Below are 14,705 nucleotides of genomic sequence, written 5' to 3' on the forward strand. Positions count from 1 at the left end.
AAGAACACCTGGCAATGATCCAGGTGTATGCAGGTCTACTAGGGTTAGGTTCCCCGATTGACAGGTTGAGATATGATGAATATATAACCCATCATTATACTTACATAGTTAAAGCCATACAAGAGTTGGAGCCCACTTATTTTGAGTAAGCACTTGGAAATAAGAAATGGGAAGATGCCATGAATGAGGAGATGGCAGCATTGGATGCAAATGCAACATGGGAGTTAGTGCCTTTGCCTAAGGAAAAGAAGGCAATAAAGTCAAGCATAATGCTGATGGTTTAGTGAGAAGGTATAAGGCAAAGTTGGTTGCCAAAGGGCTATGCGCAGACTTATCTCATTAACTATGAGGACACATTCAGCCCAATTGCAAGAATGGCAACCGCAGCTGTCATTTCTATGGCTACAACAAAGGGTTGGTCTTTATATCAAATGGATGTAAAGAATAACTTCTTGCATGGTGATTTGCAATAAGAAGAAGTATACATGATACATCCACCAAGTTATGAGAGTGATGCACACCCAGATTTTGTGTGTAGGTAACGCAAAGCCTTGTATGGCTTGAATTAGGCACCCAGAGCATGGTCAAACAAGATTGGGGAGTATCTTGTTGCCATTCAATTTTAGATATCCAATGTGGATTTTTCACTTTATGTGAAAAAGATAGATATAGGTATTATGCTATTAGTTATCTATGTGGATGACTTATTTATCACTCGTGATAGTGATGCTGATGTACATGATGTCAAGACTCCAGGAGGCTTTTGAAGTAGAAATTTGAAATGAAGGATTTGGGTGAGCTATGGTATTTCTTGGGCATAGTGGTGGTGAGATCACCTTATGCCATTTTGTTATTGCAGAGGTAGTATGGCTTTTTCAAGTATGGTATGATAGGTTGTAAGCCTATTCTAGTGCCACTGGAGTAGAACACAAAGCTTTCTGTACATACAAGTTAGTTTTTAGAGAACCCCACTATGTATAGACACATAGTGGATAGTTGATCTACATGACCATTATTAGGCCAGACTTAAGCTATGTTATTGGACTTGTGAGTCAATTTATGCAGGCCCCTAGGAAGCCACTTTTGGATATGACTAGATGGATTCTTAGGCACATAAAGTCCAAATTTGTGATTATGGACTTTTCTATGAGGCTAGTATAGAGATACAACTACATGGGTATAGAGATGCTGATTGGGCTGGTAGTGTTGTAGACAAGAGATATACTAGTGGTTTTATGTTCTCATTTGGGAGTGTTGCTCTGTGAGTTGGAGTAGTAAGAAGAAGCCAATAGTTTCCTTGTCGAGCACAGAGGTAGAGTATATGGATGCTACTATGGCAGCTTGTGAGGTAGCTTGGTTTTAGAAGCTACTTGGTGATATGGGTGAGCTCGTGGTTAGGGCGGTTGTCATTTATTGTGACAACATGAGTAGCACACAATTGGCCAGTAACCCAATATACCATGCTAGAATGAAGCACATTGAGGTGCATTATCACTTTGTGAGGGAGAATGTTCTATATATCAGCATAGAGGATCAGGTGGTTGACATCTTCACGAAGGCATTGGGCATAGAGAAGCTCCACACATTTAGGAGCTTACTTGGGCAGTGTGTGGAGTTGAGCTCGTGGAAGGGTGTTAAGATATCAAGCTCAATTAGTGTTACACAGACATTGATGATCCACTTGGGTGATAGCTTCTGCACTTATGCCACTAGCATAGTTGGTGAGATTATGGTTGATTGGATAATAACTTGTATGATAGCCACATTGGAGTACTAGAGTTATGGCATAGTTATATCGCCATCTCATATAGTTAGGTTCACACTATGGACTAACCATTGTATGTTATTGTAGGTTATTGCAAGAGAGTACTTTCCCTCTATTGTAGGAGAGTACTTTTCCTTTATGTATATACTCTTATCTTTTAGTATGTACTATTGTATGTTATCGTAGGAGAGTACTTTCCCTTTATGTATGTACTCTTATCTTTTAGCATGTACTATTGTATGTTATCGTAGGAGAGTACTTTCCCTTTATGTATGTACTCTTATCTTTTAGCATGTACTATTGTATGTTATTGTAGGAGAGTACTATTCCTTTATGTATGTACGCTTATCTTTTAGTATGTACTATTGTATGTTATTGTAGGAGAGTACTTTCCCTTTATGTATGTACTCTTATCTTTTAGTATGTACTATTGTATGTTATTGTAGTAAGGAGAGTACTTTCCCTTTATATTTGTACTCTTATCTTTTAGTTATATGGTCATAGAGAAGAGAAGAAGATATAAGAAAATACAACCATCCATCTCTCTCTTGTGTCTTGCACTCTCTTGTGTATGTGTGTTTACTTGCAACAAGGAACTCAAGCTCTCCCTCTCCCCCGCATTCTCTTTAAGTATGTGCTAATTAAGATGCAATTAGGTACAATTACACACCAAGATGAATTAGCTTGGATAAATAAATACACTTGAGATAAGTGCAAGTGATATGTTTATTACTTAAAATGGCCCCCTTTTATATGAGGAGGTACACCCTTGAGAGGAGGTACACTCTTGGGCTTGTACATTAATGTGGGCTTGTACATCAATGTGGGATAATTTCCTTTTCTCATGTGGCTTCATGCTAGACTTTGCTCTTACTTGGCTACTCATTCTCACTCCCTACCTCTTTCTTGTGCTCACTGGCACCACATTTCTCAATAGACATTGATGACCCACCTAGGTGATAACATCTACACTTATGTCACTAGCACAGTAGATGAGACAATGGTTTTGATATACCACCAGTGTGGACAACAAGCTATGTGACAAACCACTTTAGAGTACTAGAGTTATGGCATAGTTATAATGCTGACTCATGTAGTCGGATTCACACTATGGATCGACCTTTGTAAATTATAGTACTAGAGTACTTTTCCTTATGGTATGTACTCTTATCCCTTTATGTTAATGGGTGTAGAGAAGAGAAGAAGATAAAAGAAAATTCAGCCATCCATCTCTCTCTTGTGTCTTGTTCTCTCTTATGTGTGTGTGTTTGCTTGTAAGGAACTCAAGCCCTCTCTCTCCCTCGTATTCTCTTTAGGATGTCACCCATATCTACAATGAGCTCATTATCTCAACACACACACACACACTCTCTCTCTCTCTCTCTCTCGTGTTAACCTCTCTTCGTCTCTGTCTTAATGGTTCACCCTCTCTTACCCTCTCCCCCCCCCTCTCTCTCTCTCTCTCTCTCCTATCTCTCCTTCTCTCTTCATTTACATACCCATCATTGAATATTTGTCCATGTAAGCAAAAAAAAAAAACTTTCAAATATCCATCACAAAGAGGAAAATATTAACCATTGAGACAGAGAAGAAGAGAGGTCAATATGCAGGATGGCAAAATGAAGTACTTGTTGATAGATGTACTTCATGTTCCAAATATTACAAAGAACATGGTTTCTATTGGACAGATGGATGAGTAGGGTTTGCAAAGTGAGGTTTAATCCTCAAGGATGTTTTGTGGAAGACTTCAAAAATCAGTGTCGCTTGGTTGTAAAGGGTTATAGAAATGGAAGGATATTTACTTTGGATGTGAACATGGCTGAAGTAAAGGCAGCCATGCTTGCGTATGGAACATGTGTCATTGCAAATATTGACATATGGCACAAGTGCATTAGTCATGTGAATGTACAACAACTGAAGTCTATGCATGCCCAAAATATTGTTGTAGGTTTGCCAAAGTTTAAGGTAGATGGTATGTAAAAAGTATGTGAAGCATGTCAACTTACTAAGCAAGCCAAACATGCATTCCCACATGAAAAGCATGTTTGTTCAAGGCCATTAGATGTCATACACTCAGATGTATGGGGATTGGCTAAGACTGCAACAATTGCAAGTTAGAAGTATTATGTTACATTCATTGATGGCCACACTAGGAAAGTATGGGTTTACTTCATGAAGGAGAAAAGTGAGGTGTTTTCTCACTTTTAGAGATTGAAAGCCTTAGTCGAGAAGGAAAAAGGCATGAAAATAAAATGCCTCAGGTCAGATAGTGGGGGAAGAATATTTCTCCAATGAGTTCAGCGATTGCTTGAGGAAGCAAGCGATCAAGAGACAATTTACATGTGCAAGTACACTCCACAACAGAGAATGGTGTTGCAGAAAGAAAAAATAGGCCCATTGTAGAAGTGGCACATATCTTAATGGGCGAAAAGAATATGCCACATTATTTATGGGCAGAAGTAGTAGCAACTACTATGTACATTATGAACAGGACACCCACTACAGTTGTTCATGGTATGAGGCCTGAACAGAAGTTTACAGGCATAAGACCAGATGTGTCTCACTTGAAAGTGTTTGGGTGTATTGCATATGTGTATGTTCCTGATGAAGTGAGAACAAAGTTGGATCCAAAGGCAAAGAAATGCATCTTTATTGGTTATTCTATGGAGCAGAAAGGTTATAAATGTTATAACCCTACCACTCGTGAGATGCAAGTAAGCATAGATGTTCTTGACAAGATGAGTAGCGGATATGCACCAGCACTGTGAAGGCAATAGAAGATGCTGATGTAAGAAGTGCTGATGTTGCACCACATATAGAGCAGCAATCATAGGTGCTTAGTGGACCTGGAGAGTCCTCTAGTAGTGGATCCAATTTTAGGAGCAGCAATCATCACAGGTGCTTAGTGCACCTGGAGAGAGTCCTCCAGTAGTGGATCCAATTTTAGCCCCATGGTCAGACAAGTTAAGGAAAATGTAGGTTCACATGTATCATGTAGAGGGAAGGAAAAGGTAGATCAACCTTTTGTGCCTAATTTGTCAGCAGGTCACTCATATGTGGATGGTGACTCTAGCAGCTCTAAGCAGAGCCTTAATGAGGAGATTGGAATTCCATTTGTGGTTACTCCTAGTGTAAGGAGAATGAGGATTGTTTTGAGGACAGCTGGCAGTGATCCAGGTGTACGTAGGTCTAAAAGGTTAGGTACCCTATTGATAGGTTGAGATATGATGGATATATAGCCCATCATTGTGCTTACATGGTTAAAGTAATACAAGAATTAGAGCCCACTTATTTTGAGCAAGCCCATGAATGAGGAGATGGCAGCATTGGATATAAATGCAACATGGGAATTAGTACCTTTGCCTAAGAAGGAAAAGAAAGAAATTTGATGTAAGTGGGTGTATAAAGTCAAGCATAACGCTGATGGTTCAGTGAGTACATAGAAGGTAAGATTGGTGGCCAAAGGCTATGCGCGGACTTATGGCATTGACTATGAAGAGACATTCAGCCCATTTTTGCAAGAATGGAAACCGTGAGAGCTGTCATTGCTATGGCCAGCAGCAAAGGGTTGGTACTTACATCAGATAGATGGATGTAAAGAACACCTTCTTGCATGGTGATTTGCAAGAAGAAGTTTACATGATGCAACCACCACCAGCTTATGAGAGTGATGCACACCCAAATTTTGTGTGCAGGTTATGCAAAGCCTTATATGGCTTGAAGTAGGCACCCAGAGCATGGTCAAACAAGATTGGGGAGTATCTTGTTACCATTGGATTTCAGATATCCAATGCATATTTTTCACTTTATATGAAAAAGATAGATAGAGGGATCATGCTATTAGTCATCTATGTGCATGACTTGATTATCACTAGAGTGATAGTAGTGATGTTGACATACATGATGTCAGGAGGCTTTTGAAGCAAAAGTTTGAGATAAAGGATTTGGTTGAGCTGCGGCATTTCTTGGGCAAAGAGGTGGTGAGATCACCTCATGGGATTTTATTATTATTATAGAGGCAATATGGCTTGGACATGTTGTCCAAGTATGGTATGACAGGCTGTAAACCTATTTTAGTGTCATTGAAGAATAACAAAAAGATTTCCGCAGATATAGGTGAGCTTTTGGAGGACCCCACTGTTAACAATCCAAAAATGGGATTAATCATGGTGAAGGACATAGATTAAGCAACATAATGAAGGTGGATTAAACCACATTAAAAACTCAATGAGAGAGAGAGAGAGATTGCACACTCAACACTCAATTCTATTGCATATCACAAATGAACCATACAATGATATAGGCTTTCTAGCCTTATCCCACTTTACATGTCATAATCCATGTGACAACTCCTTTTCCACTCTTTGGGTCAACACTCACACACCATTCAATATTACGTGGCATTCCTATCTTGCCACAATATCTTGCACCTCTAGGGTGCTTTCCCACATACACACACACACCGCGATTACATCTCTCAACACCCCCCTCTTAATCGCGGTGTTCCACAACTCACCCATCACCCATATCAATCAATGTAGCATTGCACAACCGCAATCGCTACCTCTCAACACTCCCCCTCAATGATACACCAAGTCCCCGTTTTGAGCCAGCTCGCTCATAGCAAAACCACTGAGTCCAATTCGAACGTAGAAGTTCAGGTGGAAACCAACCCATGTGCATGCACCTCACACGTGCATCGCTCATGCACACATCACGTGACAACCATTTCGAGCTTCTATGTGAGCTCGGGCAAGGCGACCTACCATGGGTGATTACAAAATTTTTGTTTTGAGCACAGAGGCTTATGGACGATTGCCCTTCATCAATTTTGGGTGAAAAATAAAAATTATACAATCTATTTTGGTTGCAACCGGGAAGGGGACCCTCAATGTGTGTGTGAACATTTTCTTAAAATCTTTGAAAATTGGTGTGTGAATCAACCCTTAATTATAATGGTTAAAGAACCTTAGATTTTTATTTTTTAAAAATAGTTTTTTTTCTGAAATGCTCTACACACTACAGGCTATGCGTTGAATGCGCTATAGGCTATGCGTTGAATGTGTCGAGCCTTTTCTATAGCATGCAGTCCTCAGATTCCCTGACACACAGGGTCTTCTTCCTCCTCTGCCGGTTGCAAACAGTTCGCCATAGCTTCATCTTCAACAATAGCATCTCTGTCTGCCTGTGTAGGTCTTCTCTCAGCCCCACTATTGGCTGTCGTTTCTTGAATCAAACTTTGCTTCCTCAGTCAAGGTCGAGGGCTCAACCTTTGATCGCTGCTCTCATTATGCTCTGTGCGAATGATTGGTGTAGTGTTGTCGCTACTGCTTCTCTCTCATCTATTTTTGTTTAGATCTTTCTCTCCTCTAGCCGACAGCCTCATTGCTTGCTTCCATGTGTTCACTATTTCACTTTGATATGCAACTATCAAGTTGTTGCCATTCTCTAGCTTCTCTTCTGATCTGATGTAGGCTTTAAGATTCAGCCACATTGAACCTTCTTCTATTTGCTCCCAAACTGAGCTTTTTCTTTTCATACCTTAACAACCTCCTTCTTGAGGTTCTTCACATAGCCATTAACCTGGCTACAATGACTGCAACTAGCTCTCCCTTGAGCTCCAAATCTTGCTTGCCTTAGTAAAACCTCCCTCATGAGGTTTTCATACCATTCAATGGGTGTTGTAGCTCACCAATGAACTTATCAAAGTCTACATGCTCCCCTTCTTTGCATGCAGAACATTAAGGGTGCTTTCTTCAAGTGGTTTCTCTTGAAACCATAAGTGAAAAGAACTTTGTGAAGACTCCACCATTGTCTCCACCACAAATGAGTGCATCCCACTCTTGATGCACACACATGGACTCCATCTTGAGTCTCAAACCTTGCTTGCTTTAGCCAAGCAAAACATGCACCTTAAAACATGCTCTTTGCCCAAATGCAAGAGCCATGGGATCCACGTATCCCAACAGCCAGCAACCCTTCAACATTGAGCATTTTTCCATGCTCAAAACCAAAACTTTGAGGTAGAACTTCACAAAATCAACCTACTCTTGGCAGCTTTTCCTTGATGATGATGAAGACTCCATAGCCTTCATAATGCTAAAATCTCCATTTTCAGCTTCATAGGCAGCTTTATTCATGATGCAAGACTCCCCTTGCATCTAGACTTGGTAGCACTTTTGCAATCTCCATATTACAAATCTCCACTTCAATTGTTGATGGCGAAATCTTGTTGTTGCAAACTCCATTGCAACTTCCTTGGGCAGCTTCAACCTTCTCCAAGTCTTCAAATCTTGATAGGCAGCTTCATAATCTCTCTCCAAATGCAACACTAATGACAATGAGTGTGCTATTTTTTTTTCATAATAAACCAAAAGTAATGCTTAATCATATGAACACATAACTAGGAAAAACTATACATAAATATCCACCATGACCAAGAGCCCACCCAAGCTCTGATATCGTGTTAGCAATCCAAAAATGGGATTAATCATGGTGAAGGACATATATTAAGCAACATAATTAAGGTGGATTAAACCACACTAAAAACTTCATGAGAGAGAGAGAGAGATTGCACACTCAACACTCAATTCTATTGCATATCACAAATGAACCATACAATGATATAGGCTTTCTAGCCTTATCCCACTTTACATGTCATCATCCATGTGACAACTCCTTTTCCACTCTTTTGGTCAACACTCACACACCATTCAATATTACATGTGGCATTCCTATCTTGCCACAATATCTTGCACCTCTAGGGTGCTTTCCCACATACACAACACCGCGATTACATCTACAGGTGCATAGTGGGTAGCTTGATCTACATGACCATGACTAGGCCATAATTGAGTTATGTTGTTGGACTTGTGAGTTAGTTTATGCAAGCCCCTAGAAAGGCACACTTAGAAGCGGCTAGAAGGATTCTCGGGTACATAAAGTCCACAGTTGATCATGGACTTTTCTATGAGGTTGGTATACATGGGTACACAGATGCTGATTGGGCTTGTAGTGTTATAGATAGGAGATCTACTAGTGGTTTAATGTTCTCATTTAGGAGTGTCGCTATGAGTTGGAGTAGTAAGAAGTAGCCAACAGTTGCCTTGTTGAGTACAGAGACTTAGTACAGGGGTGCTGCTATGACAGCTTGTGAGTTAGCTTGGTTTCAGAAGCTACTTGGTGATATGGGTGAGCCCATGGATAGGGCAGTTGGCATTTATTGTGACAACATGAGTAGCATACAGTTGGCTAGTAACCTAGTATACCATGCTAGAACAAAGTATATTGAGGTGCACTATCACTTTTTGAGGGAGAAGGCTCTAGGCAGGTGATATAGATCTGGTATATGTCAGCACATAGGATCAGGTGGCTGACATCTTTACAAAGACATTGGGCACTAACAAGCTCCACAGGTTTAGGAGTTTACTTAGAGTGTAGTGTGTGGAGTTGAGCTCGAGGGGGAGTGTTGAGATATCGAGATCAACTAGTGCTATGAGACGGACATTGATGACCCACCTGGTTGACAGCTTCCACACTTATGCCACTGGTATGTTGATGAGATTATGGTCGATATATGCCGCCAGTGGATGACAGGCTGTATGTGACAGCCACTTTGGAGTAGTACTAGAGTTATGGCATAGTTATAGCACTAGCTTATATAGTCGGATTCACACTATAGACCGACCATTTTGTATGTTGTTATAGGAGAGTAATTTTTGTTTATGTATGTACTCTTATCTTTTAGTTATATGGTTGTAGAAAAGAGAACAAGATGGAAGAAAATTTAGCCATCCATCTCTCTCTTGTGTCTTGCATTCTCTTATGTGTATGTGTGTGTTTGCTTTGCAAGGAACTTAAGCTCTCTCTCTCCCCCACATTCTCTTTGAGAGAGAGAGAGAGAGAGAGAGAGAGAGAGAGAGAGAGAGGGCAAAAGGGAGAGAGGAATCGAGAAGAGAAAGAGAGAGATATATAGAATGGATGTGAGGGGTCGAGGAGGAACAATTTGATGACTAGGCTAGATTGGGCTAGAAGAAGGAAGGGGAGGAGTGAGGAGGAGGAAAAAGAGTGAGAAGAGCTAGGGAGGTATGGGTATAGAGAGAGATTGGTTTGCCAAAAGAAGCTCACTCAAAAAAGAGCTAGGGAGGAGTGAGGAGTGAGAAGAGCTAGGGAGGTATGGGTATAGAGAGAGAGTAGTTGCCAAAAAAAGCTCACTCAAGAAAGCTGGCTTGAAACATGCACTCACTCGAAACATGGCTCAAACCACAGCTTCCAAATTCCCACCATAGCAAGTTATCGTGCTTACTCCTAAACTTGTGAATAGATCGAGTTCCTAACTGAAAAAATGTTCATGCTGGTCTCAATCGATTGAGTTAGTTTCATAAAGAAGATCCCATGCGTAGAATAAATGGATGGCCACTGCCAGTCACCCACCCCCCAGCTCCAATCCCATGTGAACCACAAAGGTTTGTGAAGGGATGAAAGGGGCCAAGGGCTAATTGCCCCTTTAGCTTAAGCATATGGGATAAATCATTCCATGTGGCAGAGCTGGAGAGGACAACACTTCCAACGAAGTGTGCAACCCCCCCTTATCACATTAGGCCATTTTGACCACCTCCGTGCATATTTTAGGGGTAAAGGCCACCATCTCCAACACCCCCCTGTGGTGGACAAACCCCGAGGCAAACATGTGGGACTGACCAAACCTGCTAGTCACATGGGCAAACACAAGACCGGACCAAATCAAGGGCCAGCCAACTATCAAGCGCCGAGGAACACATGCGTCTGACTGATCAAGAGGAGCTTCCGCCGTCGAAAGAAACAGAAGACACAGTTTGTAGTCTTTTTTTACGCTCTCATACCATGTCATAAAGCAGATCACATGCATAGAACAAATGGATGGCCACCACTGCCCCCCCCCCCCGCTCCAATCCCATGCGAACACAAAGGTTTGTGGAGGGATGGAGGGGCCAAGGGCTAATTGCCCCTTTATTCTATGGTCAAGGACCCTTAGCTTAGGAATATGGGATAAATCATTCCACGTGGCAGCTGGAGAGGACAACACTTCCAACAACGAAGTGCACAGCCCCCCTTATCACATTAGGCCATTTTGACCACCTCTGCGCATATTTGAGGGGTGAAGGCCACCATCTCCAACAGTTAGCTCTTGACTCCTTAGTAGGATAAAATGAGTAACTCAGCAAAATCGAACAAGACTACTATATCAAGCCATATAAATTGGAAACAACTATGAGATAAGCCTTAGTCTATACAATGCATTATAAATGATTTTGTGAAAGTGCTTTATGGAATGCAAACAATGATTAATCAAATGGTCTACTATTTTATAATGTTTATGAAATAGACTTCATGTAGCCATACAAAGATGGTTTTAAAATAGACTTCATATAGTCATACAAAGTTGTTTCTACACTTACATTAAATTTATCGAATTGCAAAATGTTACAAAATTCCCTTTAAAAGGGTACTAAGTTAAAAACATGGCTTGTTAAAGGATGGTTATGCCTCTTCTATCCATCTACTCGCGCACTATGGCTAACTACTAATAGTGATATGCAATCTATAGGCCAACCACTTGCTGCATGTTCATCATGTTGGATATGGCCATACCTTCAATTGTGGTGGGTGATGGCCCACTCCTATTGTTAGGGACCGAAAGGAGGTTCTATGATATTGGGTTAATAATAATGATGGATTAAAATTTTTTTCTATATAATGATAATCTTAATGAACTATGAACAAAATAAAGGTATTAAGCTACAAAATCATTAAAGATGAATCACTAAAAATGCAAATTAAGATAAGAATAGGTAAAAACTATTCTATTGATAGACTTTGTTGAAATGAGAGCTTGCATGTATGTACATCAATTCCTAGCTTTGCAAAAGAGTTTCTAAATTCCACATAAATCTTATCCCAATGATTACACCAAGCATGTGATGAAGCATACCCCATGTGTGTGCCTATTTTGTTTGTTTTTTGAGGCAGGGTCAAGGGCGAGTGACCTTATCCTAATACTCCAATAGAGAAACACTTTTGTCATTAGCTTCGTCGTCTCTAAACGCAGAGATCGTTTTGCTACCTTCTTAAGATATTCACCCCGGAGGACCCATGTTACGGGCATGACAGTGACCAAGTACCCATGAGGGAGTCCAGGTACTGTGGGAGTAGCCTTGTGGCACACGCACAAAAAATTGTGTTTACCCAGCGGAGTGCACCTATGTGAGCCACTACATCACCTACATGTTTTCATCCTTCTTCACCCATTTACAATCATCATCTACATAAACAACCTTTGGGAACTTGGACTTTATGAATCAAGGAAAGCACCACATTGTTGCCCCTTAAATAGTCATAACTCAATGGTGTGGAGATGTAATTAGCCTAATTTTTTCCTATAGTTATGAAGATATAATGAGGGTGCAGGTTTTTTACAAGTTGGTATAACTTTTTACAGTGTGGATGAGAGATCTAATGAATGCTACCAATTAAGGATATCATCAATCAATTGGAGATTACTTCTTTTGATAAGTATAATGATCTTCATGTAAGAATATGGCACAACAAAAAAAGATATAGCTAGAGAAAGTACACTAGACAATGCAATAGAGAGAATGGAGAGAATTTTAAAATTTTGATTATACCAAACAAGAGATAGGTACAATATGATGGTGTTGTCCACCCATACGCTCTAGTGTAGAGCATATATGGCAATTTAGACAAACTCTAGATAGAGGGCGTACTGAGAGTATAGGGAATATATGCTCATAAGCATTGGATGCCTTAGCTTGTGCCAACTATGTCCATTTATAGTGCTGCAAGTAGTGCAATGGACACGTCCAAGACATGGGTGGCTACGCAGTAGCATTGACGCGGCTCACCACCTCTGCGTGTCCCAACCAACCACCACTCACTAATGATGAAATTATTATCTGAGGGAATATTCCAAAGAGTATTTTCTATATCTTTTCGGGACAGGGCTACGTCCCAAATCCCAACTAATGCTTGTACCCCTCATTATCTCCCAATCATCAACTATGACCCCTTCTAGCATCTAAGCTGGGGTTCCCACTAAAGATATGTGCACCAATGGCTTCTCCTCATAATGGGGGCCGTATAAATGTGTACCATACATCAATGTGAGATACATGATGAGAGGCGGGCATTGAACATATAGTAACACTTCATTAGTAGATCTCACATGCAATACAACTAATGATATGTAAGATATGGCATGAGTTCAACCAAAGAGGTTTATATTTTCATGACTTACTTAAATATTTACATACATGAAGATTTTATTAATTGAAAAAACTGTGAAAAATATAAATTCAATCTAAGTTGAGGCCTTTTACTTGCAACATTATAAAAAGGGTGTATTGAAAATGTCAATAGTCACAAATAAAGGTTTAAGGACCATAAATATATCTCTTATTCACATGATTTAGAGGGTTTCTTTAAGGTACTAGTTTTGGCTTTGGTGGAAACGACCACATCCCCAGAAAAGAAGAAACTAATAATTCCAATAACTCCTTGGAGGCCCAAAAGAAATGGATATTGCCCATACAAAAAGATAAAGCTCCATGGTGCATTATCACACAAATGTTCTTATTTTAGTCAATTAATTGTGAGGTAGAGTACCACCACCAATTGATTTTTAAGCTACATAGCCTTGCATAGGAAAAATAGGTTGTCATCTATACTTTGAGAAGATTCTGCTTTTCCATTTGTTCTTGCGTGCAAAAGATATCACTTCCATTTTTGTTCGCATGGCTGGCAAACAAAAGACATTACTTTCACTATTGCTTTGAAAGAGTATGAACAAGATTCATATGTATAGAGGGAAGCATGGTCACATAATTAGTCCTTCTAGCTCCACACAACACATAGTACTTTACATCAAAATCAATAGAGTAGCCTACCTACTGTATGCCTCTTACTCTCCTATTTGACTATAAGAAGTCATCATGTATTAAATAAGTCATCGTGTATTTATTAAATTAATTGAAAAGCATGGGTGAATCAATAGATAGATGTGGCGTTGGCCCTTAGAAGGGGCAACAAGCACCATGTGGCAACAACAAGGACCCCAGCCCACCAGTTTGCCACGTGGCAACAAGACCCCTCTCGCCAGCTAAGGAGAGAAAGGAGGAGCTGCAACCACAGAGATGTAGAGAGGCCTACTCTCCTTTGCGTGGACAAATGAATGTGTGAGAGAGAGAGCAGCCCATCGAGCAGTGGACATGCACAACCTATGTCCTATGTTTACGCTCCAGAATCTGTCAGTAGCCAACTAAGGCAGCCGCTCGTGCGACTTGAGAGAGAGAGAGAGAGAGATACAGAAATTGGTTGATTTCTACGAGCCAAAGGTAGCATAAACATTGAATAGAAAATGAAGATGTCTCTTTTCTTTTTAAAAGTATCTATTATCTATACAGGATTAACGACAGGATTATCTATTATCTATACAGGATTAACGATAACCCCACCTCCCTCCACGTGGGTAAAGAAGGTGGGGCTATTTCAAAATACCCAGTCCTCCTGCAAGCGTGAAGTTCACGCTTGCATTTGAAAATACCCACTCCTCCCACGACGTGATGCTCTTCTCGGGTCCAATCAGTTGCTTGCTATTCCAGTCATCCTATTGCTGTTCCAGTCGTTTCATCACCTCTAGGTCCAATCAGTTGCTTGCTATTCCAATCATCCTGTTGCTGTTCCAGTCGTTTCATCACCTCCAGGTCGCCTGCTGTTCCAGTCATCTCATCACGTCAGGGTTGCCTTGAGCTCTACCTCCACAGGTATCAACTTATCACCTTCGTGCTGTCGGTTTCACCTCCACAAGTATCAAGAGAGGTATCAAGAGGTTTTGCCTCTAAAGCCATGTTGGCAAGGACCCTGTTGATCACGAGGCCAGCCCCTT

Source organism: Cibotium barometz, chromosome 17, assembly GCF_041138505.1.
Source record: "Cibotium barometz isolate CiBa-2024 chromosome 17, ASM4113850v1, whole genome shotgun sequence".
NCBI classification, from domain to species: Eukaryota; Viridiplantae; Streptophyta; class Polypodiopsida; order Cyatheales; family Cibotiaceae; genus Cibotium; species Cibotium barometz.